Source organism: Octodon degus, unplaced genomic scaffold (genome assembly GCF_000260255.1).
Source record: "Octodon degus isolate 3935 unplaced genomic scaffold, OctDeg1.0 scaffold00054, whole genome shotgun sequence".
Taxonomy (NCBI): Eukaryota; Metazoa; Chordata; class Mammalia; order Rodentia; family Octodontidae; genus Octodon; species Octodon degus.
The window spans coordinates 10,821,603-10,847,076 of NW_004524630.1; positions in this window are offsets into that span (position 1 = coordinate 10,821,603).

Below are 25,474 nucleotides of genomic sequence, written 5' to 3' on the forward strand. Positions count from 1 at the left end.
ACCAAACTTGGGACCTTGCACTTACCAGGCAGGCACTTATGCCATTGAGCTATCTCCCTGGCCTATAAATATATTTTTTAATAGAATGAAACTGAATCCCTGAGGAGAAAGAGGAGACCTCAAACGAGGTGACCCTCCTGCCTCAGCCTTCCAAGTGCTGGGATTATGGCTCTGTCCCACCGTGTATGGCTGAGTTTAATGCGTTTAACTTTAAAGTAATTACTTTAAGGAAAGGCTCACGGCTGCCATTTTAGTACCTGTTTTTCAGGATGTTTTATACCATTTTTGTAGCCCTTTCCTTCACTACTACCTTATTTTGTGTCTATGTGACATTTTGTTCCCTTCTCACCCCCTTGTGTGCATACCTTATCAATATTTTTTGTGTTACCATGGGAATTACATATAGCCTCTGAACCTCACAGTCAAATTTGAGTCTATATCAATTTAATTTCAATCAAACACAAACTCTTCCTCTTCAACTCTGTCTTCTAACTTTGTTATTAATGTCACAAATTACATCATTATGCATTATATGTCAAATAATATAGATTTTAATGTTTTATGTAATTTTCTTTGAAATCCAATAGAAAATAAAAACAGGGTTACAAGCCAAGGCGAGTAATGTTAACTTTGCACCTGCTCACACATGCACCTTTACTGGAGAACTGTTTGTCATCCATGACTACTAGTTACTGTCTAACACTTTCCTTATAACCTAAGGGACTCTCTTTAAGCATTTTTGTGGAGAAATAGTAACACACTTCAGTTTTTGTTTATCTGAGACTGTCTTGATGTCATCCTCACTTTTTGAAGGTCAGTTTTGCCAGATGTTGAAATTTGCAGTTGATTTTTTACTTCGATGACTCCAATATGTCATCCCACTGCCTTCTGGCTAATGGTGTTTCTTCTGAGAAGTAGGTTGATAATCTTCCTGGGACTACCTTGTATGAAATGATCTACTTTTCTTTGGTTGCTTTCAAGACTCGTGTGTGTGTGTGTGTGTGTGTGTGTGTGTGTGTGTGTGTGTGTTTAGCTCTTGACAATTTGACTATGATGTGTCTCCATGTGGGTCTCATTGAGTTTATCCTACTTGAAGTTTGAGTTTCTTGCATTTGTAAACTCATTTTCTTCACCAGATTAGGAGGATTTTCAGCCACTATTTCTTTCAATGGTCTTTCTGAATCATTCTTGCTCATTTTGCCTGGAAATTTCACAATGGTCTGTTTCATGGAGTCCCAGAAATCCTTTTAGCTCTCTTAACCCATCTTCACTCATCATTCTGTTCCACAGACTCAGTTTCAATTTTCTTATCTTCAAGTTCACTCATTCTCTCTTCGTTTGATAATATCTTCTGAATCCTTCCAGAAAAAATTTTATTTCAGTTATTGAAATACCTCTAGTGTTTCTATTTGGCCATTTTATGATTTATATCTCTCCCTTTAGTCTCTTTTTTCTCATAATGTATTTTCTTGATTTTGCTTAAGTTCTTTGTCCATATTGTCCTTAGTCTTTTAAGCACACTGAGGACAGTTACTTTAAAGTCCTAATGTGTAACCCCCATATATGAGCTTCCCTGGAAGTGGTTTCTGCTACTTTATTTGTTCTTTTGAATGTGCTATATCTTCCTTTTTCTTTTTGTGTTTTGTGATTCTTTTCTTGAAAATTTTCCCAGGAGCTGGGGATATAACTAATGACACAGCATCTGCCTGGCAAGCTTAAGGTCATGAGTTCAAGTCCTACTCCCCACCACCAGCAAAAAAAGAGAAAGAAAAATTTCCCTTTGACCATTATAATGTGAGAGCTTTGAAAATCAGATTGCCCTTTTTCTTAAGAGGTGACTGGGTTGGTTATTTACTTGTAAAAGTTGTAAGAGTTTTGTGGATCCATTAGGTATTTGTTTTGTTTTATTTGCTACTGGGGATCAAACTCAGGATCTTGCATTTGCCAAGCAGGCACTTATGCCACTGAGCTATATCTCCAGCCTTCCATTAGCTTTCATAAACTTCTTTTGCAAAGACTAGTCCTAGTCACCTGCAGTTCTCTTAAGCTTCTGTCCTTGTAGCTATGTTTAGGGAATGTTTTGACAAAGATTTCCTTGAATTCCAAGAGCTATCCCAGACTTTGCAGGTTGGCTGTCTGCTGCAGAACCCCACTTAGGCTCCTCTGAGCCTAAGGTCAGGCACAAGGCAGAAAGTGTAATGTCTTCCCAACTCTCCCCTGAGCATGTACCTTGCCTAGGCACAGGTATGGATTGCTAATGACTACCACCCCAGACTCTCCCCTCAAGCCTTACACTATCTTTTCTACATCTTCTCCCATAATCCCTTTGTGTCCCAGACATCTACATCTGTGAGTCTGTAGTTGGCATCCAGATCTTAGGAGCAGCCCAAGATTTTCCCACTTGATCTGTCAGTTAGGCAAAACATAGATGAATGGCTTGTTAGTCCTTCAGGTCTTGTCCCAGACCACTGAGAACAGATGTACACAACTTTCCAACGAAGTCTGCCCTTATCCCTCTGGTTTAAGGGAGGAAACTGGTAACTGCGATGTTTTTGCTTTAAAATCAAGACAGCCAACACACTGGAAAGAGTGAGACATGGTTGAGTAAAAACACTCCAAAACTTTCTAAATTTTCTGACCATTCTGATGATGGCTTTTCCTTGACTGAGCATTTGCTTGGTTGCTGAAAACTTTCAGTTACATGTCAGGTCACTAATGAAGTTAGAGTTTGTTTCTTACAATGTTTCTGTGGCCAAATGAAAACTCAAGCTTCTTGTTCCACCATTCTGCTAACCATCTCCCTCTCTCCAAATTCTGTTTTCATGGCTCTGCTTTCCCTTATAACAATGCAGTGGTCTTTTGAGCCTAAATGCAGAAATCTACAAGTTAGCGTATGTTAGCCTACCACACAGCCTTGAGTTGACCCCATGCAACATGCTCCATATCCACACCAGCTTCTTATCATCCATAGCCAATAGGCAAGCTTCTCACTGTTCCACAATTTTCTATTTTAACATTTAAAAGAAAGTCATGGTTAATCCCAATGTAATTCCAACCTTCCGTGTTCTGTCTTCTTAATGTTCTCACCAACATGTATCCCATAATCAGAGCCCTGTATTACAGCTATTTTGGTTTTTAATGAATCATAAACAAAGGTTCCCTAGCTATGAAACCTCCTCAGGGAGCACAGTCAACAGCCATCTAACAGTCTCCAGATGGCAGAAGCACATAAAGGCAAAAGAGAGGATTATTGATGACTTTTAAGCGACATCACTTCATTTATTTCTCAATTCCATTAAAGGAATAATTCTGCTTCCTATTTAAAATTTCCAAATGAAGTTTTATTCTTGGAGTTAAAATCCAGGGAATGGTTTATCTGACAGAACAAAGGTTTAAAAATCTAACAGACTGGGAGTTAACTATTGATGTAGTGCTTACTAATTAGGTAGTGACTCACCCTCTAAAAAGCCTGTTTTCTCATCTGAGAACATAGAAAACACAATAGCCTATTAAGGATACTAAAAGAAAATTAAGTAAGATAGCACATATAAAGCCCTAATACTAATACAAAATATAACTCACTAAGCAAAAAAAGGAACATAACTTAGACTCTTGTCCTTTTTCCCAAAGCTATTTATTTCAGTTAATTTCATTAAAAAGTATTATATGAGTGTTCATATAATATGTTCATATGCTTCCCCAGTTTCCATCAGTATAACATCTTATAAATGTGACAGAGCCATACAGGGCAGCTCTAGGGTAAATGCCTAAAATGTTTTTGGAAGAAACATAGATAAGTCCACCCTGGGCTATTTGCATGAAGGATCAAGAAGCTTCCTAAGAGAAATTTCTTCATAGAGGGAGAGGTCCACAGACATGGCCCAATCCAGTGAGTACAAGTCAAAGTGTAAGGGATCCTTTGAGCACAGAATAGTAGTATATGCTGCTTCAGTTGTCCCCCACCTGGCTTCCTACACCCATATATGACCCCTAGGAAGAAGGGAACACAAGAAAGGCAGGTAAAAGTAAGAAGCATTTCATTGATTCCCTTGAGACATCAAGATACAAGTGTACTCCCTTTTATACATGAAATGATATAATGAAACTCAACTCAAGGAAATTATTTTAAGTCCCACAACTTAGTACCTAGACTAGGCAAGAGGGAGTCTAAGCATAACACACATCACATCAAAAAGTCCATATGCTCCCCACAGGCACATCTTTCTCCCTAGATGCGCGCCCTGCTGGTACTGCTGCCCATTGAAGGTGTGATACGCCCAGGCCAGGCACTATGATGGCCTCAACACCAAAGTTGTCCCTGTCTAAGTACTATAAGAGTCTGTGGGATATACCACCACCCACAGCTGAGACCAACACTGTTATGTGAATAGTTACAAATTCATAAAGAGGAAGCTTAGTCCAAGACACAAAATCTACACACATACGCAAATTTACCTTTTCAATCCTCCCTTACCATAAATGCAACAGGTTCTCACATAGCAAAACATCAGTTCCAGCAGCACGCCCACACATCCAAGGGTCCATTTCCTTGTTGTCCTTGCGGTGCCAATTCACAGTTTCTTGGGGATCCATATATAGCTCCGTGTTCACCACAGTTGCTAAAAAACCACAAGATGACTGAGAAATAGTTTGCAACATTAAACAATTTTTATTACTCTTAAATTTACAAAGGTCAGTCTAGACATCACATAAAAAGCACAGCACCAGTGTTCACAGCAGCAGCTAGATATGGAATACGAGAAGTGAAAATTTTTATGGTTATGAAAATATAAATATAGGGGCTGATGAGATGGCTCAGTGGTCTAAAGCACCTACTTAGAACAAGCTTAGACTGCCGACTTCCGGGAACCCCCAGACCCAGTCCTAGCCCAGGTCCGGTGAGTGTGTGGAGAGCTTCCTGCTACCCTGCGCCGGCGGGACCAGTCCCAGCCCAGGCGCAGCATAGGCAGGACCCTCTCCCACCCCCTCGGGCCGCCCCCCACCACTCCACCTTACCTGCCCCACCCCTCCCGCCGAGTAGGAATTTCTGCCGAGTTCCAGGAACCCCCAGACCCAATCCTAGCCCAGGTCCGCAGCAGGAAGGAGCTGAGCACAGCAGCCATACCTAAGCCAGACGCAGCTGGATAACTCCAAACTCTGTAGAGCTCCACCTGAACTTCAGTACGTGTGAAGGTTATAACTACAGCAAAGATCTACAACAAAGGGCAGAAGACAGTGCTACACAAAATGACGAGAAGGAACAAAATGCAACCTCAGAACCCAAGCCCACCCGTAACAAGTGCAGAGGACACTAACACAGAACAAATTGGAAATCACACAGCTGAAAGCAATGAATCAACCGCTTCTGAAATAAAACAGCTGCAGAAAGATATAGAAGACCTCAGATTGGAAATGAAAAAAGAAATCCCTGAATTAATAACATCTGCACTAAAGAATCAAATGCAGAAACATATGGAAGAAACCCAGTGCCCACCCAGAACAAACGCAGAGAACAAGCTTAGCAAAGCATAGGGACTGTGGTTCAATCCCCCAGCACCACATGCCGGCCAGCCCTGCCCCTGGTGGGCTGAGTTGGCCACACATACACACACACACACACACACACACACACACATAAATAATTTTTTTAAAAAGAAAATATAAATATAATAAAAATTACATAAGATGTAATGAGATTTCTAAAATCCAAATCTATATTTTCAGCTTCATTTAAATAACTTGATTTAAAATTAGATATTAATTTTTACACATGTATTTTGAATTTTAAATAATTAAGAAAATTAATTTTCACCATCATGAAAACATTAACTTAAATTTTCTCATGTTTTAATTTGAATTTTATCAATTTATTTCCATTTTAATACTTTAGATTGTCAGTTAATACAAATTATATAAAAATTTATTATGTCCATGAAATTAACAATTTAGCTAAAATAAAGGCAAGAAGAAAACAAATTTTTCACTCACCTACAATATTTAAATGGCAATGGAATACCCATCTCTGACAAAACTAAACAAAAATGGGGATACAAATGAAGGACCATTTTGTATCTGTATATACAAAATAGCTAGGATAGTTGTACAAATACTTTCTCTTATTTCAGTGAGAAGAAAGATTTGTACTAATAGTGTTTGTGGACAGGATATCATGTCTGCATCTTATACAGTGAATAAGCACTATGAAGACAACAATATGCAATGTATGAATTATTCAAACTGTCCTACTAATCAGTTTTGAAACTGTCTCATTGCTATTTGTTTCTCAACAAAATTAATTTAAAAACTCACATAGGCAAACATTTTATAGTGTTTACCTTATTCACATAATGTTAAAAAAATTACTATTTTTTTTTGCTTAAATCATGCATATTTTTATGAAGAATTAATTTGCTATTTGTACAATAGATGTTAATGTTTTTGTTTCTGTTCATAAATTTATTTGCATTTTCTGAGTATAAAGCAAGTAGTCATGAAAACGGGTCCCTGGGACAGCTTGAGTGGTGGGCAGAAGCTGGTCTGTCTTCTACATTTCTGTGTTGCTAGATGGTGACAGGGAACACAGCAAACCTGGGCCTGGGCTAGGACTGGGTCTTACTATGCTTTTAAAAAACAGAAAGAAAGAAAACAAATTTTAATGTGTTAAGCGTGTAATTTGTAAGTTATCCATGCTTTATTATCTATTCAAATATTTATCAAACACTCATACACGTGATATAATAGTTAACCTCAACTTTGATATTTTGTCATAGAAGATCAGAGTTTTAAGTGTATTTGTATTTTGTTACTATGGACTTTTTACCAAGTTGGAAAGAATACATGTATTCACTGGTAGCTTAATGTCTAGCCTTACATATTGCACACATGGCAGGTGGGCCCATGATTATTAAGTGAAACCTAGCAAAGACTCTCCAGCCAGGGCATCGGGGTTTACATAACCACGAGAGAAATCATCCCCGAAGCCAGAACAGAGAACAGAAGTGACAAAAGTACAACTCTTGTTGCATAGGTCCTGCTTTATCTTGGTCTTAACCATCCAGCAGAAAAGTATAAAAATGAAGTATAAGAAGTAAAGCCATGCTGTTATGTTGAGCTGTAGGGGACTCAGGTCAACAATTCCTGACACTGCCAGTCAAGCAGAAGACCCAATACTATTATGGGCTACTGGACTCTTTTAGAATATTTTGCTGAGTTTACACACCTATAATATTCAAATAACGGAACTTAACAAAAAAAAGGGTATACAGATGAATGTCCGTTTTGTATCTGTGTATTCAAAGTGGTTAGGATAGATATATAGTTACATTCTCTTAATGAATAGAGGGATTTGTTCTAATAGTGTTTGTAAATAGGATGTCAGGTCCACATCTTTTACAACAATTAACCACTAGGAAGAATGTATGCAATGTGTTAATTATTGAAACTGTCCTACCAATTTGATTTGAAACTGTCTCATTGCTACTTGTTTATCAATAAAGTTATGGGGGAAAAAATGAAGTGACAGGTACAGAGAGCTCAGGGAATCACTACCATGGATGTGTGAGACAAGCCCTAGACCCTTCCAGAAACAGCTGGGAGAAATTTAAATTTGAACTACAATTCCTAAACTGTATGCAGAGATATGTGCAGGGGAAAAAATCTTTAATTTCTCTCTCGTGGCTTTATTTCTACGCTAATACCATGCTGCCTGAAAAACTTTGGATTACACAAAGGAATAGAAAAGCACCACCCCCAGCAAAAATTTCCAAAATAGTATGCTTTGCTAACATCTGAACATATCTTAATTCTGCTGTAATAAGCAACTTCGTGTCCAGAAAGCCACAAAGAAAAACCCACTAGAAAACCAACTTAGCTGAAGCACACAAACCATGAGAAAGAACACTGCAAACACAACCCAGGAAAGGCCAGAGACTACTGACGTTCTTTGTGTCTTGGTAGGACAGATAACCAAATTACCCATCCATCTTCTCTACCTCCAGGGTGACCTCCTTGGAGGGGATGGATTATTTCAAATACAAAGTAACCCCAAAATAAATCTCCAGGAATTACTTGTGGAAGACTTAGTAGACACTAAGGATAACAAAACAATAGTTTACAGGAAGCCCGCATAACATCCGGGGCAGCCACAGCATGATGCCCTTTGGGAAGTGGGCGGGCAAACATCCCACCACACTAGGTCTGTGGCTGTGATGACTGCTAAGGAGACAAAGGCAGCCCAGAAAAGTAGGAGTGCAAGGGGAAGCTTACACCATCAATCACAGAAAGCTCAGGGCATCTTTTGCCCTGAGTGCTCTTGTTATACTGCACCATGGAAAGGAAGTACCCCGACTGACCGTGGATGCTGTGTTTGGTATGAATATCCTTTAGGTCTCTATTTTTCCTGAAAGAACCTACCTGATCTGAAAGTGTGCAAAAGCTATCAATAAATAAAATCAGTAATACCTCACCTCATGACTTCCAGTCACTTGATTTCTACAGACAGAGCTCTTGAACAGTGCATTTTCCCTGCATTACTTCTGAGCTTGTCCAAGAAGACGGTCTCCACTGCCTTCTTTCTGTATGGGCCCTATACTATCTCCAACTTGGCGTTTCCCACTGCCTGAATCATTGTTTACCCAAATAAACTCTTTAACATTTTATTATGCCTTGGTTTACCTTTTGAACCACAACAGTAGCAAAAAGTGGAGCAAATCAAAGTTGTCCTAATTTTTACAAACCTGATCATGGAAACTATCCAGGGTTTAAAAAGCTTTTTCCAAAGAGCCACTGCAGTCAACCTGTGAGGCTTAGGGCTGTGGGTCTCTGCCACAGGCACACCCCAGCCACTGCATTAAAAGGCAAACCCAGCCGATATGGAAATGAAGCTGTGGGGCTGAGCTGCAACACCCTTAATGTACACGCAGTGGAATTGGAATCTTAGAAGCTTTCATGTGTTGCAAGATAATGTTCTTCTTTCAATTTTGTTTAAACATACAAAATGTAAAATCTATCCTTAGCCTGGCAGGAAATGGTTGTCAGATTTGGCCTATGGGGTAGAAATGCCAGGTCACCCATGAGGATAAAATCTAACTATCCACCATGTGGAAAAAAAAAAAAAAAGGCAGGAGGCAGGAAGCCTGCTGGGGCAGTAACCAACTGTGCTCTCCACACCAAGAGGTCAGCATGGCTTGTGGGATGGGCATAGGGAATGCATCCCCTAGTAACCCAATGCTGGCAAGAGTGGCATCATGTTATCTTTGCAGAGATAGCCACAGAGTAGCCACAGAGACTGAGTCCAGGACTCCCACAGATAACGAAATCTCAGTATGCTCAAATCCCTTAATAACAACATAGTATTTACATATAGCCCATGTACACTCCCTCAAAGACTTAAACCACTTCAAGATCATTTATAATACCTCATACAATATAAACTCTATGTAAGCTCTTGTTACCCTGCATGGTTTAGGGAATAATGACAAGAAAAATGTCTATGTGCTCAGTAGAATCACAAACATTTTTTCTGATATTTTCAAAATGAAGTCAACTGTGAAGTGCAAGGGCATAGGATGCCTGGGTACAGGAGGGCTGAGTATACATTCAGAGGGCAGGTAGTAATGACAAGGGCCTTTGAGTTGAAGTGGGAGCATCCCCTAAAGATCAAAGCACAGAGGCAGGACACTTAGCAGGAGACTAAAAATTTGTTGAGGACACTGCCCAACAGGTTGGCCTCCCAGAGGACTCAGGCGCCACCAGAGTAGACAGGAAAGCAACTCAGTCACCTGGCTTTCTCAGAGGCCACCCATTACCAAATGCCCCACCCACTGACCTGAACAGGGTATAAGGCACCCAGACACTGTCCTTGCCTTCTGACAGGCACAGTGCTTCTTATTCCTGCCAGCTTTTCAACATAAATCAAGAACTGGATGAGACTGAGCGGGAATAAAGCAGGGCAATGGAAGTCATGGACTGGCATGTGTCATTTGGTGATGGATTCTAGAACAAAACAACAATTAATAGAAGAGTTTACAAGAGAAGCATCCTTTAAGGATACCTGGTTTTGTACTAGTTTTCTGGATTCCTAGCAATTTGAATCTCTTAGGCTTCCTGGTATTCAGATAAATGATTAAAGTGTCTGTGTACAAGATCTCAACTCCAATAAGCCACCGGGTTCTGGCACACGCAAAGTTGCACTCTGGAAGGAGCGGAGCTGAAAGGCCCAATTCTCACAAGTTCCCAACAATAAACTGGGACAGCAACATGGGAGTGACCTAGAAATTCTAAATGTCTGGGTGGGTCTTCAGTTGTCTGAAGGCAGCAGAGCCGAAATGAGTGCTGTGGACCCTAGAAGCAGACTCATAGCCCAGGGTGACTTGGAGTCCTATCTAGAATTAGGAACTAGGCACTGGTAACCTCAAATAGCCAACGGTTTACTCTAATGCATGCTGCCAATTGATTCAAATGACTCCCCAGCCCTTGGAAGAGGGGAATGCTGAGCTCCAGAGGCTTCACTCCAGGAACTGTGCCTTGCTTGTCCATTCCAGTGTATGGTCTTTACAGAGGAAAGAGCTGTAGAGCTGTATTAAAAGGAAAATAGTCTAAATCAATGGAGATAGAGAACTAGCACTGGAAAGGGGAAAAAATGACATAGAGTTGGCCCCCAGTTACAAAACATTACTTATTTATGGAAAAGAAAACAAGCATGAGGTCAAAAGAAAGCAGAAACAGAAAAATAGAGAACTGTTTGAGGAACTAGATCCCAGGAAAATGTCTCATTAATATTAACGAGGTGGGGCCAGCAAGATAGCTTAGCAGACTAAAAGCCTGCTTAGGCAAGCACAGGGACTGGAATTCAATTCCTGGCACCACATGCACTACCAGCCCCATCTCTGTGCATGCTGAGCCGACCACCAAGTTCATGCGTGGCGGCACATGCTTGTAATCCCAGCACTGGGGAGACTGAAAACAGGAGGATCACTATAAATCCAAGCTGCATAGTGAGACCCTATACCAAATACATAAAGGAAAAAAAAGAAAAGATATTAATGAGGTAAAGGTACAAAATGATGGGGAAAAGACCAAAAGAACAATCTCCAAAAGAGCACAAATTTGCACCAACTCAGAAAGCCAAACCACCTTCAGCAAAAGCAAATATTCTGCTGAGTAAGATCTGGTAACTATAGGAAGCCCAGAGGTGGGAAGTATCTTTATGGGATTCCCAGTGAGCAACTTCCACATGTGGTCATCTCAGTGGCATGTGACATTTGTGTCTGAGCTGGAGATGACAGGCAGCAGGGGCTGCCACCATATCCTGCACAGCAGCCCACAAGAGACAGAGCCATGCCCACCTGGCCTGGCCACAATCTCTGAGATTCCGGGTGTCTGTTGCCATCAGGGTCCACCCTAGGCTTGTGTTTGGCTTAGTTATTCTATCAACAATAAGATGCCCCTACCTGGTTCTCCCTGAGAATCTAATGACCAGGTTAGAAGGCAGGTTTAGACATGCAAAGTTTTTTAAAGCAACTTGATTTGTCCTTGTGTGAAATCTTTTATTTTTTTGAGAAGCCAAATCAGGAAATTACTTACCTAAAACACTAAATAAATATAAATCTTCTTATTAAATTAGGGAGCTGTTTTAAAAGGCATTTAGGTCCTTGTAGTTTTCTTTGGCTACTGTGGCATGAGAAGACTTCCTAAAATATTGAAACTGGGGAAAGCTTTTTAAAAAAGCAGACAACACAAAAGTTCTGGAAAAAAAAAAAAAAAACCTCTAAGCAATCTTGGAGTTTTTCAAATCAGTGAAAAATTCTCCCATACAGCAGATCCTAATAAATCTTACTTTTCTATTCCAAACCTTAATACTTGACCAGAGGACAGGGAAGTATGAAAGGGTAGATAATCAAGAGAAGCAGCAGCCTCCTCGCTCAGGAATTGGAGAAACAAATGAAAACTGACAATGTCAGGGTGAGTTCTAAGATATATTTTTTGCTAAATCAGATGAGATTCAATGTTCCCATGGGTCACTGAGACTATTTCTCTATGTGGGAAGAAGGTCATTGTCCCCAGTGGACTTGGTTTCTGTACACACCATGATGTGCAAAGAGTGCACTGCAGGATGGCCATGCGCTTGTGAGCAGGAGCACAACCACAGTCCAGCCCTGTAGACAGGGGAGGAGACGCCATGTCCAGGCTGTAGGGGGCTCCCCGTGGGCTTTGGTTTTTAAAGTACAAACATGAAATCATTAAGATAATTTTACTTCGTGCTCAACTCAGAGAAGCAATTGTAAGACCAGGACCCTCTTCAAAATCAGCTGACTTCTATTGTCATTTCCATCTTGTTTTTTAAGACTGTTTAATACAGCTACTGGGTAAGGGGTCTCAGTTTCCTCAAAAATAAAAGATAAGTGTGCAGTGTCACTGTATGTACTCCATAGGTCTGTCGTGGGATAAATGGAATAAAACATGTAAAGTTCTTAGCAAAATGTTTAACCCAAATAAGCACCATTTAAATGCTAGGAATATTTTTGTTGATCAAGTCATGATGCAGGTATAGGTGTGTGTTATTCCAGACAACATGAACCATACCTTTCTTGATGTGTGACAAAGCATTTGATAATTAATTGCCAGGAGCAAGTGTGAACTACAAGTTCCTCTACATGTTATGAGGCCGGACCTTAGCGAACTTAATTCTCTTTGGAATCAGGAATCAAACTCAGGACCTGTCACTTACCAGGTAGACACTGTGCCACTGAGCCAGATCCCTGGCCCCAAGAACTGAATTATTTTCATTATTAAACTGATGTATTAAAACACAAGATTCCGCAGTGCCAGAGTCATCAAGTCAAAATGTGAGAGCCATGCCCACTGTCCAGGAACTGGCTCGGTTCTGCCAAGCCTTCCTGTGGAGCACACAAGTGTGCCACAGGGAACCCTGGGACAAATGGCCACCAGGCCTCCTGAACATAAAGAGTGGATGATACCACTGATGCTGAATAGACGCCTATCAGGCCAGGGGCAAGACTGTTCACAGAATCAACACAGCATGTGCCATTGCCCCTTGGAAATAGCAGCTTTCTGTCACCCAGCCAGTCCCCAACCTAGCAGGTTCCAGATACACCCAAATGCATTTCAGGGATGCATCATGGATATCGGAATATCTATGGACTCAGGCTTGGCTTTATGTTTGGGGATTTGCTGGTTATTCTGCTCAAGCCTGAATTCCACACCCAAATCAGCAAGACTAAGTGTAAGCTGTGCAGAGAACCTACGACTGTGGCTGTTCTTAGTAGCCATGCAGAGTAGAGCGGCAGAGTGTGGTTCTGCTGGGGCTTTCATGTCATCCCCACACAGGAGGCGGGACAGAGCAGAGGCAGAGCCCACCTCCTGAGCCAATCTGTCCGCTTCCCAGCATGGCCCCTCTGCCTAAATGTACTCAAAAGTAAAATAGGGATAATAATTGCACTCCTCTCGCAGAGTTGTGTGAAGGATTAAATGAAACTATAAATTCAGTACTTAAAACAAGAAATCTACAGAGCCCCATCACGTGGGAAGAGCAGAGTTGTACAGATACAACAGGGCTGCGGGGCGGGTACACCGAGCTGATCTGCGGGCCTGAGGACCTGTGAGCTGCACATGTAGATCCGGCGGGTAGATTCCCAACCCGCTCGCTCGGAAGACGGACCTGGATGAGACTTACACCCTTCAAGAATTCTAAAGGAAGTGCCCATCACTGTTTCTCTAACATGTTTTTGTTAGAGCATTAATCAGTCTATAATCACGCGGTTGGGTCATCTCATTCTCTAGAGACTACGCTCCGCGAAGACAGGGACCTCGTCTTTCTTCTTTGCCTAGGACGGTTTCTGATGCGGGATATACACCGAATTAACATATAGAAGAAAGAGAGAGAGGAGGGAGAAACAGAGGACGGGAGTAGACACGAAACACATGGTTCTGTAACATAAGGCGCATGCAAACCCCATCTGAGTCACGCTGAGAGAATCGCTCCTTCACAGAGGTGCCCTCAGCAGACTTCTGTTGGCGGGCACCCAGTCAGAGTGCTGGCGCCATCTTTTTAATGACTGAATTTCAGTCTCATAAAACTGGAATTGGCCCTAAACCAATAACTGAAACATTACAAAGATTGTCAAGTATTTTGTTTGAATTTTTCCCAGTCTCTTTTATTAAGGAAATGTGCGTTTTAGCCATTGACTTTGGTCTACCTTTTATGACTTTTTATCCATCATATTTTTAATTACTGCATTGCTGAGTAAAAATTATTGTCTTTGGAAGGTGAATGCAGGGTTGAGATAATTTCTTAAAGCTGCCTATGAAAATTATATGATATACCACCAAAAAGGAATTACTACTTTACCTGGAATTTCCCCCATGTTCCCAGTCCTCAGTCTGAACTCTATTAAGTTGCCTATTTATACACCACTTACAGTAAATCCTCCAGATCTGATCACCTAGTATTCTAAATTTTGAACACCCACTGTATGCCCTTCTGGTCCAGCAGAAATTCAACTCTTTCTTTCTCTTCTTTCTTTTTTTTTCTTTTTTTTTTAAATGTTTTTAGGACAGAGTCTATAGGGTCTACAGGTTCTCACTATGTAGATCAGACTCATAGTGATCATCCTGTTTTCAGCCTCCCAAGAGCTGGGATTACAGGTGCGCATGCCACCGTGCCCAGTCTCCATTGCCAACTCAGCATGCCCTGGGGATGGGGCCGGCACCACTTTCTGTTCTTTAGTGCTGTCTTAATTAAAAAGAAAAGAAAACCAACCTAGCTTTGAAGTAGCCATAAAGTTCAAGATCTTTCTTAGGGGGATTAAAGAAAGAGTATTAGCCAAGAGGAGCTTTTCTTCTATGCGTTCTAAAGAAATAAAAAGGCCCCGGAATCAGAAGTGGGCATTTTGAGACAAAATGCCCCACTCCAGCCGAAGCCACTATTCAGGGGTGGCTCCCTCATCTGCAGAGTACAGGGTCCCACAGGAGGATAGCTGGGGTAACTGACAACTTGCTAACCCCGATGGCTAACCTTAGAGTTGAGGAAACTGGGGAGAACATAGGCAGAGGAGGGTAGTAGGATAGGGCTAGTGCAGAATGTACCAGCCTCAGAATGCCCATCACCCAGCTAGTCTATACATCTGGCCAGGCTACCAACCCCAGCCCAGCCCAAATAGCCCTTGGCTCTATCCTCCCAGCTTCCAACCTTGGCTTGGGCCAGGCCTGTGCTCTCCTGCCACAGCACTCCCCTTCCACCCAATCATCTCTCTGAATGTCACCAGATGCTTTCTTCTACTCCTTCTGCACAAGAATAGTTCCTTGTCTAAGACAAGTAAGAAAAAAAAATCACCCTGAGACCAAGAGTGGAGACATCTTGGGAACAGACATGGACTTGATACCCTGGTTTAACTGGGTGGCCCTACTGTGTGTGCTTTCCAAGGGTCACAAAAGGCAGGACGTCCCCATCTGAAGACCCAACAGACAGGGAGCTCTGGGGCTGTGGACACTTTCTCCCAAAGTGCAGCTATCTCCTGCCTTACCCTCTTTGTGGTTCCTTGTAATCGTGGTCCATTGCCCTCAAAGCACTGGCCGCAGCTCTTCATCACAAGACATTTTTAAGCTTCCTCACAACAGAGTCCTTCCAAAAGTTTTCTAACAAGACCTAAAGCCATATAGCTGAGAAATGCAACTTTCTAGAAAACTCTTGGCATTCTGTTTAAGTTTATAGCTTATTACCAGCAGGCTACAGTTTCTAGATACCTCCAGGTAAACCCACCCAATTACCTCAAACATACACAGATATGTAACTACAGCTACCTTCCTGTGCAACACAAGCAGTGAGGAAGTCCTAGGCCAGAGTCACAAAACTGAACTTCTGTTGCAGCTTTAGCTGCTGTTGAAATTTCATCACACACACACCCCCATCTCTAAAGCAATCTTAAGTGTCTCCAGGGCACTACATGTGCGTTCCAGCAAGCCGGTCAGCTCAACTAATAAGCAGTGACTTAATCGCCTAGGTTTTCAGCTTTTCTCACTGAGCTTGAATCCCCTGTTGCTGCTGATGTTAGAAGTTGCCCCTAGGCTAGGAGCTTAATACTTATGCACTTGACAAGTTTACTGCTTCCCACAGCCTACTTCCCTGCTCCCCATCAGGGATTAGGGATTATTTTAGTTACTTCTCTTCCTGCTGGGACAAAACACCCAACACCCAAAGTTAAAGGAAGAAAAGTTTACTGCAGTTAACAGTTGGTAAAGGTTTCAGTCCATAGTCAGCTGGCTGCAAAGCAGGGTGGCATGGCAGAACAGCATCAAAGAGGAGAAAGAGTTCATGGCAGGCAGGCAGGTGGCAGCCATGCAGCAAGCAGCACAAGCAGCAACAGCAGCCCGCCTCTCCTTTTATCCCATTCAGGCTGCCTTTTACATGATGCCACCCACACCAGAGAGGGTTTGCCCATTATCTACACCCAGAACTATGCTAGACCAATGGGGGACTGATTTAATCATCACACATCCTTAATCCCAGCATCACACACTCTAGATCCAGCCACCTCCAAAAAGTCCCACCTATGACCACATGAAGCTGTGGAGACCGTTTAGCTACAGGCTCTAACAGGGCTCTTGGAAAGGCCCACCACTTGGCTTTTTTTTTTTTTTTTTTTCACAAGATCCTACTCACCACCTCTCCCAATCTACTCTCCCCTTCTGCAAAGTTCACTGTAAATGAAACATCATTCATAAAGTTAAGCTTCCTTGATTCCTTCCCCGGAATATATTTTGTCTTCTTATAAATCCCCCAAATAGTTTTTATTTCCTCTTTGGCACCCACACTCTGCATTGTATTGTAGTACTTATGTGTTTGTCTCTTGAGATTGTGAACTGTTTGAGGGCAGAGAATATATATTACCTACCTTTGAACCCCAAGAAGCCTCTAGCTCAATATTTTTTAATATGGAAATTAATCATTCAGTGCCTTAGACTCACTGTTAATCATTAATTTCTCTTCATCTCTAAAAAAGTAATAAAATTTATGTGCCACTGTTTAGGCCTGTTAAAAAATACCCAGTTTTCTTTTTTTGTTTTTAATGTATTTGGTACAGGGTCTATAAGGGTCTCACTACATAGATCAGACTCATAGTGATTCTCTTGTTTTCAGACTCCCAAGCACTGGGACTACAGGTGTGTGCCACCATGCCCAGTCTCAATCACAGTCTCAGCACACCCCAAGGGTGGTGGGGCACAGCACACCAGAGATCAGACCCCAGCTGTTGCACTCTACCTAGACAGGCATCTAGTCCGCTGAGCTATCTGGCCAGCCCTCCAGTTTCCATTTTTAAGGTTACAGGGTTATCAATTATATTTAAAGGGATTGCTAGCCACTGAAAATTTCTAGAAAATTATAAAGTATAACAACATGAATATTTTAATCTTATTCCCTGTACCTATATTTATTTATCAGTAAATCCATAGAAATTCAGGCAAATAAATTAATGCCCAAAGAACCCATAAAATGAAAGTCCTGTGCCCTCAACAGAGATCTGAGATCGCATACAAGCTGGGTCTGTGCCCCTGATTCCTAATCCAAGATAAATCCCTATACTGTGGAACAAGTGGATTTACTGGGAGCCTTTTCCTGCAGCCACATTACTTTTTCTGTTGCAATTGCTGGCCCCTTGTTTTAGATGCTGTTTTCCTCACCATAGTAGCACCATTCCCTCAGAGGCACTCAGTGAAACCCTACTTTCAGCAGCACTGAGAATACAATGGCAACAAAGGAGAAAAAAAAATCACATTGCTGAGATCCGAATTTGTCCCCAGAAGGGATGATAGTCGTAAGAGGTAGGGCCTCTGGGGAGCGTTGAGTTCCTGTACGATCCTTCACTGATGTGACCACTGATGAGATCAGTGCCTTTGTGTCAGGGCTCAAAGTGATGAGTCTGGGTCCATGTTAAAATCAGAGAAGTGAGGCACTGTCTTGGGCACAGAGCTGGTGCAGGACCCTGAGAACCACGGGTGTTCTGTTGGAATTCCTGAGTGCCAGCGCTTGAGCTAGGACTTCTCAAGCTCCAAAACTGTAAAAATTAAATTTGCGTTAGTGATATATTACCCCTAAGGGCTCTTGTTCCAGCAGAACAAATGGACGAAGACAAACCTATGTTTAAATGAGTAATAAAATACTCCACTGACCTTGAATCGCCCACAAGCCCCTCCTATCTTGTATCATTCAATAAATAGTGTCTGGCTTGGCAGGACCCTGCCCCAGCCGATCCTGAGGCACTGACCTCCTAGCCCCACTTCATGCGTTACTAAATTTGTCCTCTGTTTCTTATTTCATCCCTTCGCTGTGCCCCTCATCCAGGCGGTTGGCGGTGTTGGCCCAGCGCCTGATACTGGTTATCAGATGAAATGTCATCCTACTACAGTGTTTGTGCTCAGGTCACCCTTATTTTACTGGTCCCAAAGTAAAAAAAATAGTGATACAGGCAACTGAGATACACAGAGCAGTCATGATGTGCTTTCTTTACATAGAGACAAATGTTCTCAAAGGAAAAAAAAAAATCATGTGCTGAGGTTCCTGAGTTCTACGGTAAGAATGCATCTTCTGCCCATAAAATTATGAAGGACCAAAATAAGTAACTGACAATTTAATTTTGCTGTCACACCTCAAACTGAAGAAAACTTACAGCTACAGTGTATGCAAAGTGCTTGGTTAAGAGAAAAGGTATCATATTTGTTGGTCAAAAACATGAATAGGAAACTTGTTCCCACTGATAGCAGCAACATGTTGCTCCAGAAAGGAGGGGCCTGTGGGAAGACTTCAGCAGTGGATCTCCCAAAAGGAGCAAAGATGACTGGAGAGGTCACAGTTGACAAAGAAGAAGCTGCTGTTGCCTTTTCAACAGAGTCAAAGAAGTTGATTAGGAACAAAGGATACTATTCATAGCACGTCTTTAGCTACAATGAACCACATCCCCTGGAAGATGTTCTGTATGATCTATATTCATAAAAGTACAAAAGGGCTAAATGCAACAGCAGTGTCTTCATTGTCCGACGTGACGGCGGCAGGGCCGGCTAGATAGCTCAGCAAACTAAAGTGCCCGCTTAAGAAGGCGCAGTGACTGGGGTTCGATTCCCTAGCATGCCAAGCCGACCCTGCCCCCAGGGCATGCTGAGAAGGTGACTGAGACTGGGCATGGTGGCTACAGTGATACAGACAATAAATATTCATGGGCTCCAAACCGGAAAAATAAATCCTTGGGTGAGGCCGTGGTCCCAGGGCCCATGCCGGATACAACGGTGGCTCTCAGGGCACTCAGCAAACCCATGCAGTCTTTACACTATGAAGAGCACGTACAAGCTTAGGCCTTGTATAACCTCCTGACACCTTCCAGGGATTTATGGGAGAGGAGCCAACTGATAGACATCCGCCTAAGAGGTATTGCTTCTTGTGAAATGTAACCTAAAGAAAATATTTTAGCCCAATTTGGATATATATTACCCACTAACTATAACTAAAAGATGTACAGTAAATAAATGGCAGTAAATGTGAAACTGCACAAAAGGCTAGCCAAATAACGCAGCGGATTAAAGCACCTCTAAGCAGGTGCAGAGACCAAGGGTTCAATCCCTGGGCCTGCTGTGCCAGTCCCGCCCCCGGGTGCACTGAGAGAGCAATTGAGACAGGACGTAGTAGCTTGTGCCTGTAATCCCAGTTCTTGGGAGGCTGTAAACTCATAGGCGGATCACTATGAGTCCGATCTAGTAGTGAGACCCTGAACACACTGTAGACCCTTGCCTAAAATAAAAATAAATAAAAATAAAAAAAAAAAAAACAAGAAAAGAAATTGCACAAGACATCCAAACTTTAGGAGGCAGCTGCGCTTCCACTAGCAATGCACTCAATGGATTTTATCAACAACAGTAAAAAGAAAACAATGATTCCTGCACTGCTTTTTTGATCGTGCTATGTTTAAATGAAAACGCATATCCCTGCCCACATCCGCCTCTGATGAACCATCTATACACTACAGCTAAAGTTCTTGACTCATGAGGAAAGCTTTATGTGGAATATAAGAGAGAAATATCCAGGATACTGTAGGTGGCTTGGACTACTGGCACCATCTCTTGAATCTCTTAAAAGTAAACCTGGTCTATTAAAAAGTAGCCTGGGGCCGCCCAGATAGCTCGCCATATTAAAGCACCTGCTTAGGCAGGCGCAGGGACCTGGATCTGATCCCTGGCCTGCTGTGCTGGCCCCGCCCCCAGGGCATCCTGAGATGGCGACTGAGACCGGGCGTGTTAGCACATGCCTGTAATCCCAATGCTTGGGAAGTTGAAAACAAGAGGATCACTACGAGTCTGATCTCTGTAATGAGACCCTGTAGACCTTGTACTAAATACATTTTTTAAAAAGTAGCCTGGAAAAGTTTGCTTCTCAATGTGTAGAGAAAAATAGAAGTAGCATGGCTACTAGGTTGTACATGTGTTCTAGCCTTCTTTATCCTCATTAAAAAGAATGCCCTGGGAGCAAAGACTTCAGTGGAACTTGGTATGGGAGGGCAGTGCTTATAATGGTGTGAAGTACAGCTTGGAGCCATGGGGCAGCCTGTTCCCAGCATTAGAGCTCCCTGCCTATGACAACCATCTCCATTAGGACAATAACCAAAGAAGCCAAGCTGAGCTTCCCAGGGTCCACCCTTCAGTTGGGAATAGCTCCCACCACAGGAGATGGGAACCACATACTTTCATGCCAAGCTCTATAGGCAAGAGGAAATGAGGGGCGGAGGCACAGTCTGTGCTGCTGGGTCACTAGTGCAAGTATCTCCTGGGCCAGGATGAGATGGTGAAGTCCCAAACAAGGCGAGATGGCAGCCCTGGGACATACCCCCGGGGGTGGCAGGTGAGAGGATTTCACCATGTCTTCAGCTTGAGCAGACTCAGGTATAAGAGAATGAGCCTCAAAATAAGCCTTTAACCCATGTACAAACAGGATAAACCCAATACAGCTCTTTTATTTCTTATAACTAAAAGTACCACTCCCGGGCCTCTTCACATACTTTCAAGCCAAGAAGTTCCTCATATCCAATTCCTCAGCCCACTTGGGTCTCATTTAAAGCACAATTTCTTCAGAAACTAACTACAAGCTTTTTTTGTTTTTTGTTTTTTGTTTTTTGTTTTTTTTTTTTTTTGCTTTGCAGATAACTGTGTGACTTCTTGGTTATTTTTAAGAGTAATGTTTTACTTGTTTGTACATTATTGACCTTGTTATCCTCTATCTTGCTTAAAAGGATATTACTATGTAGTCCAGAGGCATTTTCCCCTAGGAAGACAAGAAAAAGAGTAGGAGTCAAACAACTGAAATCTCACATTTCCTGTTGATATTCAAAAATGTGTGGGCTGTTCATTCAACCTGGGAAATTTAGGAAAATATGATCACAAGACCAGATCAAAAACTGGTGCTATAAATTTAATTACAGACCCTAAACTCCTTATTTTAGGCTATCACTCATCCTGTTATCAACACTTACAATGAACGTAACACCACAGACTGTTCTTCCATAGTCACTCACCCCTCCCCATCCTTCTTATACTCTTAGGACCCTGCTTCACCGGGTTCCAGTCCTGACCCTGTGGGCAGACCTACATGCCAAAGATTGAGCAATGAAAGAAAAAGTGCCAGGGAAAGGGCCAAGTTTCTGTGTGGTAGAGTCTGGTAATTATAAGGCTTACAGCTTAAGTGGGCTGCTTTGGGGGACATTTGGTTTGATAGATCTAGTGGCACAAAAACAGTACATCTTAAAAATTTAGCAACAACACAAAATATTTCTCAATGGTGCAAAGAAGGGACTGTGAGGACAATGAGCTGCTTACAGAACCTTGGGTTGGACAGATGATATTCTTGACTACAGTGATGTAAGAACATAGGAGAGAAAAGGAAAAGTTCCAGAGAGGGAAGCAACAAATTCATCTGCTGGAGGTTGGAGAACAGAATGACATCTTAGTATCCAGCTTTGGGCCATAATCTCCCAGATAATCAGTAGTTGTCACTGACAAGGATGGAAAAAAGAACTCTTGTATGAAGTGTATTGTCAGAGGACATGTTTGGGCTGGGAACATAAAAACTCTCATGTTAAATATCTTAGTGGCCACTATTTCACAGTATAGCATGGTCACGTCAAGACTGAGGTGGGTTTTATTTCTGTCATTTGTGAGATACATAGTTTAGATGAATGATATCCAAGAATGTGCTATGAAGTTCATGTGCTATTTTTCCACATTCTTATACCTATGGAGGACATTGTTAATTAATCAGTCTCTTTCCCTTAAGCCTGGACATGGCTTTAGAATTCTTCTTGAGTAGCATCACAGGAGGCCATGCCCAATCTATTGGAGTTTTCATAAAAAATAAAATCTGCATACTTTGATGGACCACTGAGTTCCTTTCTTTTACTTTTGGGGGGAAAAAGATATGTTCAACTCTATAGCTTTAAATTGTACTGATAAGCAGAAATTCTATTTCAGGAAAAATTTTAAACCTCACAATTAAATCAGAATGACTTTTATTTTTGGCCTTATGATTATGTAGGAAACTTCTATCTAAAATTTGCCTACAAAGATGCACTTTTTGAGTTGTCTCTGCTCTCACGAAATGTAGACAAGGTCTTCAGGGACAATGCTTCCCAAGAGCAAATAACATTAAGAGCAGTTTCCCATGAGAGAAAGAAGACAGGGAAGGTCTGGAGTAAGCTAGAATTAAGAACATGGCAGATGGGAGACGTCTCAATGACAACCACAAGGTTCCTGGGCTAAGCAGCAGGAATCCAAGTAGAAACTACATAGCAAGAACCAACAGCAATGGTAGTTGCTTAATTCTTGGGTTACTTGGATAAACAGCTAATGGCTTTTGGCCTACACAATAGCATTGAGGAGGAGAATGTGAAACTTTCACTCTAAAGCAAAACCTTCAGGAAAATATAAAGTAGCTCTTCAGTGAGTAAGGTCTCCCCTAGGCTACTGATAGGAGTAGAAATAAATCCCCTTTGGAAGAAAACCTCCCAAAATCAGAACTTCATGTCCCTCATATATGTAACTCAAAGGTGGCTTCATGGAGACTAGTAAACACATTAGAATTTTAAAACATTAGTCTCCAGGGAAAAAAATGTAGGCTAGGAATTGTGGCACGTGCCTATAATCCCAGCTTTTGGGAGGCTAAGGCAAGATTATCACCACAAATTTGAGGCCAGCCTGGCCTACATACTGAGTTCAAGACCAGTCTGTACTACAAAGTAAGAGCCAGACTCAAAAAGTGAAAGAGGGGGGGGGGGGCAGGTAGGCATAGAAGTGTAACTGTTGGGTGACTATACATAAAGTTAATAAGAAAATCAGCAAACTGAAAGATGTATTTTAAATGTTTATAATATAGCGAAGAAAAGTGATGGAAAAGTTAAAGAGATATTGAAGAGGTCATGAGAAGTTCTAATACCTACCTAACCAGGGTCCCAGAAAGAGAAAATTCATGAAGAATAGGCAAAACATAAAAACAGAGTGGCTGCAGATTTTCCAGAAATGATATCAATCCTCAATCCATGGACTCAGGAGTATCTGAGGAAGATTAACAAAAGTAGGTTACCCATAGTGAGACAATGAGAGGAGCTGGATCACCTAAAAAAAGACAATTAAAATAAACAAATGTTGATATTTTTCAACAATAATGGCGATTAGAAAATATATGACTACAGTGTTGTGGGAAAATAATACTCAACCTAAAATTATGTACTTAGCCCCAAAATAAGTTTTAAAAAAAAGAAAAAGTGGGTTCAAACTAAACGAATGAAAAGAAAATAATAAATAACAACAGAATAATCAAGTTACAATAGAATTTTAAAAATCCACAAATTGGGCTGGGGAGATAGCTCAGTAGAATAAGTGCTTTTCTGGCAAGCCCAGGGCCTGAGTTCAATCCCCGGATCCGCCAAAAAAAAAATTTTAAATCCACAAATTTCTAACCTACAAAACTTACAAAATATACAAATATCTTGACTTAAGAAAACAGCACAAGTATGTAGATGAGAAATCTATAGTTCAGCAGAGATTTGAAAAAAAAATAAAAATAATTCTATCAATGGCTCTATACCAATCAATTTAAAAATATAGACAAAAGAACAAATTTCAGAAAACTATAACCTACTGTAGCACTTTTAAAACATACCTACAAATCCTTGGATCTTTTTTCTATTAAAACATATGAATCATGCCCTCTCCCATAAATCTTGATTGCCTTTGGTTACTGTTAATTACATAATCCTGGAAATTGATGCACAGTTTCCAAATATATACCATTATAAATAAAGCTTTCACTTTTTTTTTTCACTAGGAGACCCCAAGCCACTTTTTAAGAAATCTAACTTCTCTGAAGACATAAGGGTCAGGATAAAACTATAGCTGACTGTCAGCATCAATCACCAAAAAAGGAAGTGATTATGCCTCTAGATAACTGTAGCCTCTGGCCATGAAGTCATGCCGCACCATGGAGTCTACCCAGATAAAGCCCCACACATCATGGGACAGACACAAGCTATTCCCATGGTGACTTGTTGGAATTCTTATCTATAGAATCAACAAATATGATAAAAATGGTTATTATAAGCCACTCTGGGTTTGCACCTTACCCTTAGGTCTATAGTTATTTTTAGTTAATTTTTGTGAAAGATAGAATGTCTACATTCAATTTTTTGCATGTGGATGCCAAGTTGTTACAGCACCATGTGTTGAAAAGAATCATTTTTAATTGTATTTGTTCCTTTGTCAAAGATCAGTTGACTAAACTTGTGAGTATATTTTTAGATTTTTCTATTATATCTCATTGATCTATTTATTTTTTATTTTTTATTTTTTTGCCATACCACACTATCGGGTTTCACTACATAGCTCAGACTCTAGTGATCCTCCTGTTTTCAACCTACCCAGTGCTGGGATTACAGGCACACACCACCATGCTCAGTTTCTGCGACCTGCTCAGCATGCCCAGAGGCAGAGCCAGCATTGTATGTGGTACAAGGAATCACACCAGGTCCTTGTGCTTGCCTAAGCAGGCACTTAGTCCACTGAGCTAACTCGCTGGCCCTCATACCACACTATCTTGATTACTATAGGTTTACAGTAAGTCTTGTAATTAAGTAGTGCTTTACTCCTCCTCTTCTTCAACAGTATGGTAGCCATTGTAGGTTTTTCACATCTTCATATAAGCTTTTTATTTTCTTGATATCCATACAATAATGTTGAGACTTATGCTGGAATTATGTGAAATTTACAGACTAGTTGAGAAGAACTGACATTTTACACTGTTGAGTGTCACTATCCCTGAGTAGGGACTATCTTTTCATTTATTAAGATTTTTCTGGGCTGGGGAGATGGCTCAGTAGAATAAGCGCTTCCCTGGCAAGCGCAAGGGCCTGAGTTCAATCCCTTGTTCCGT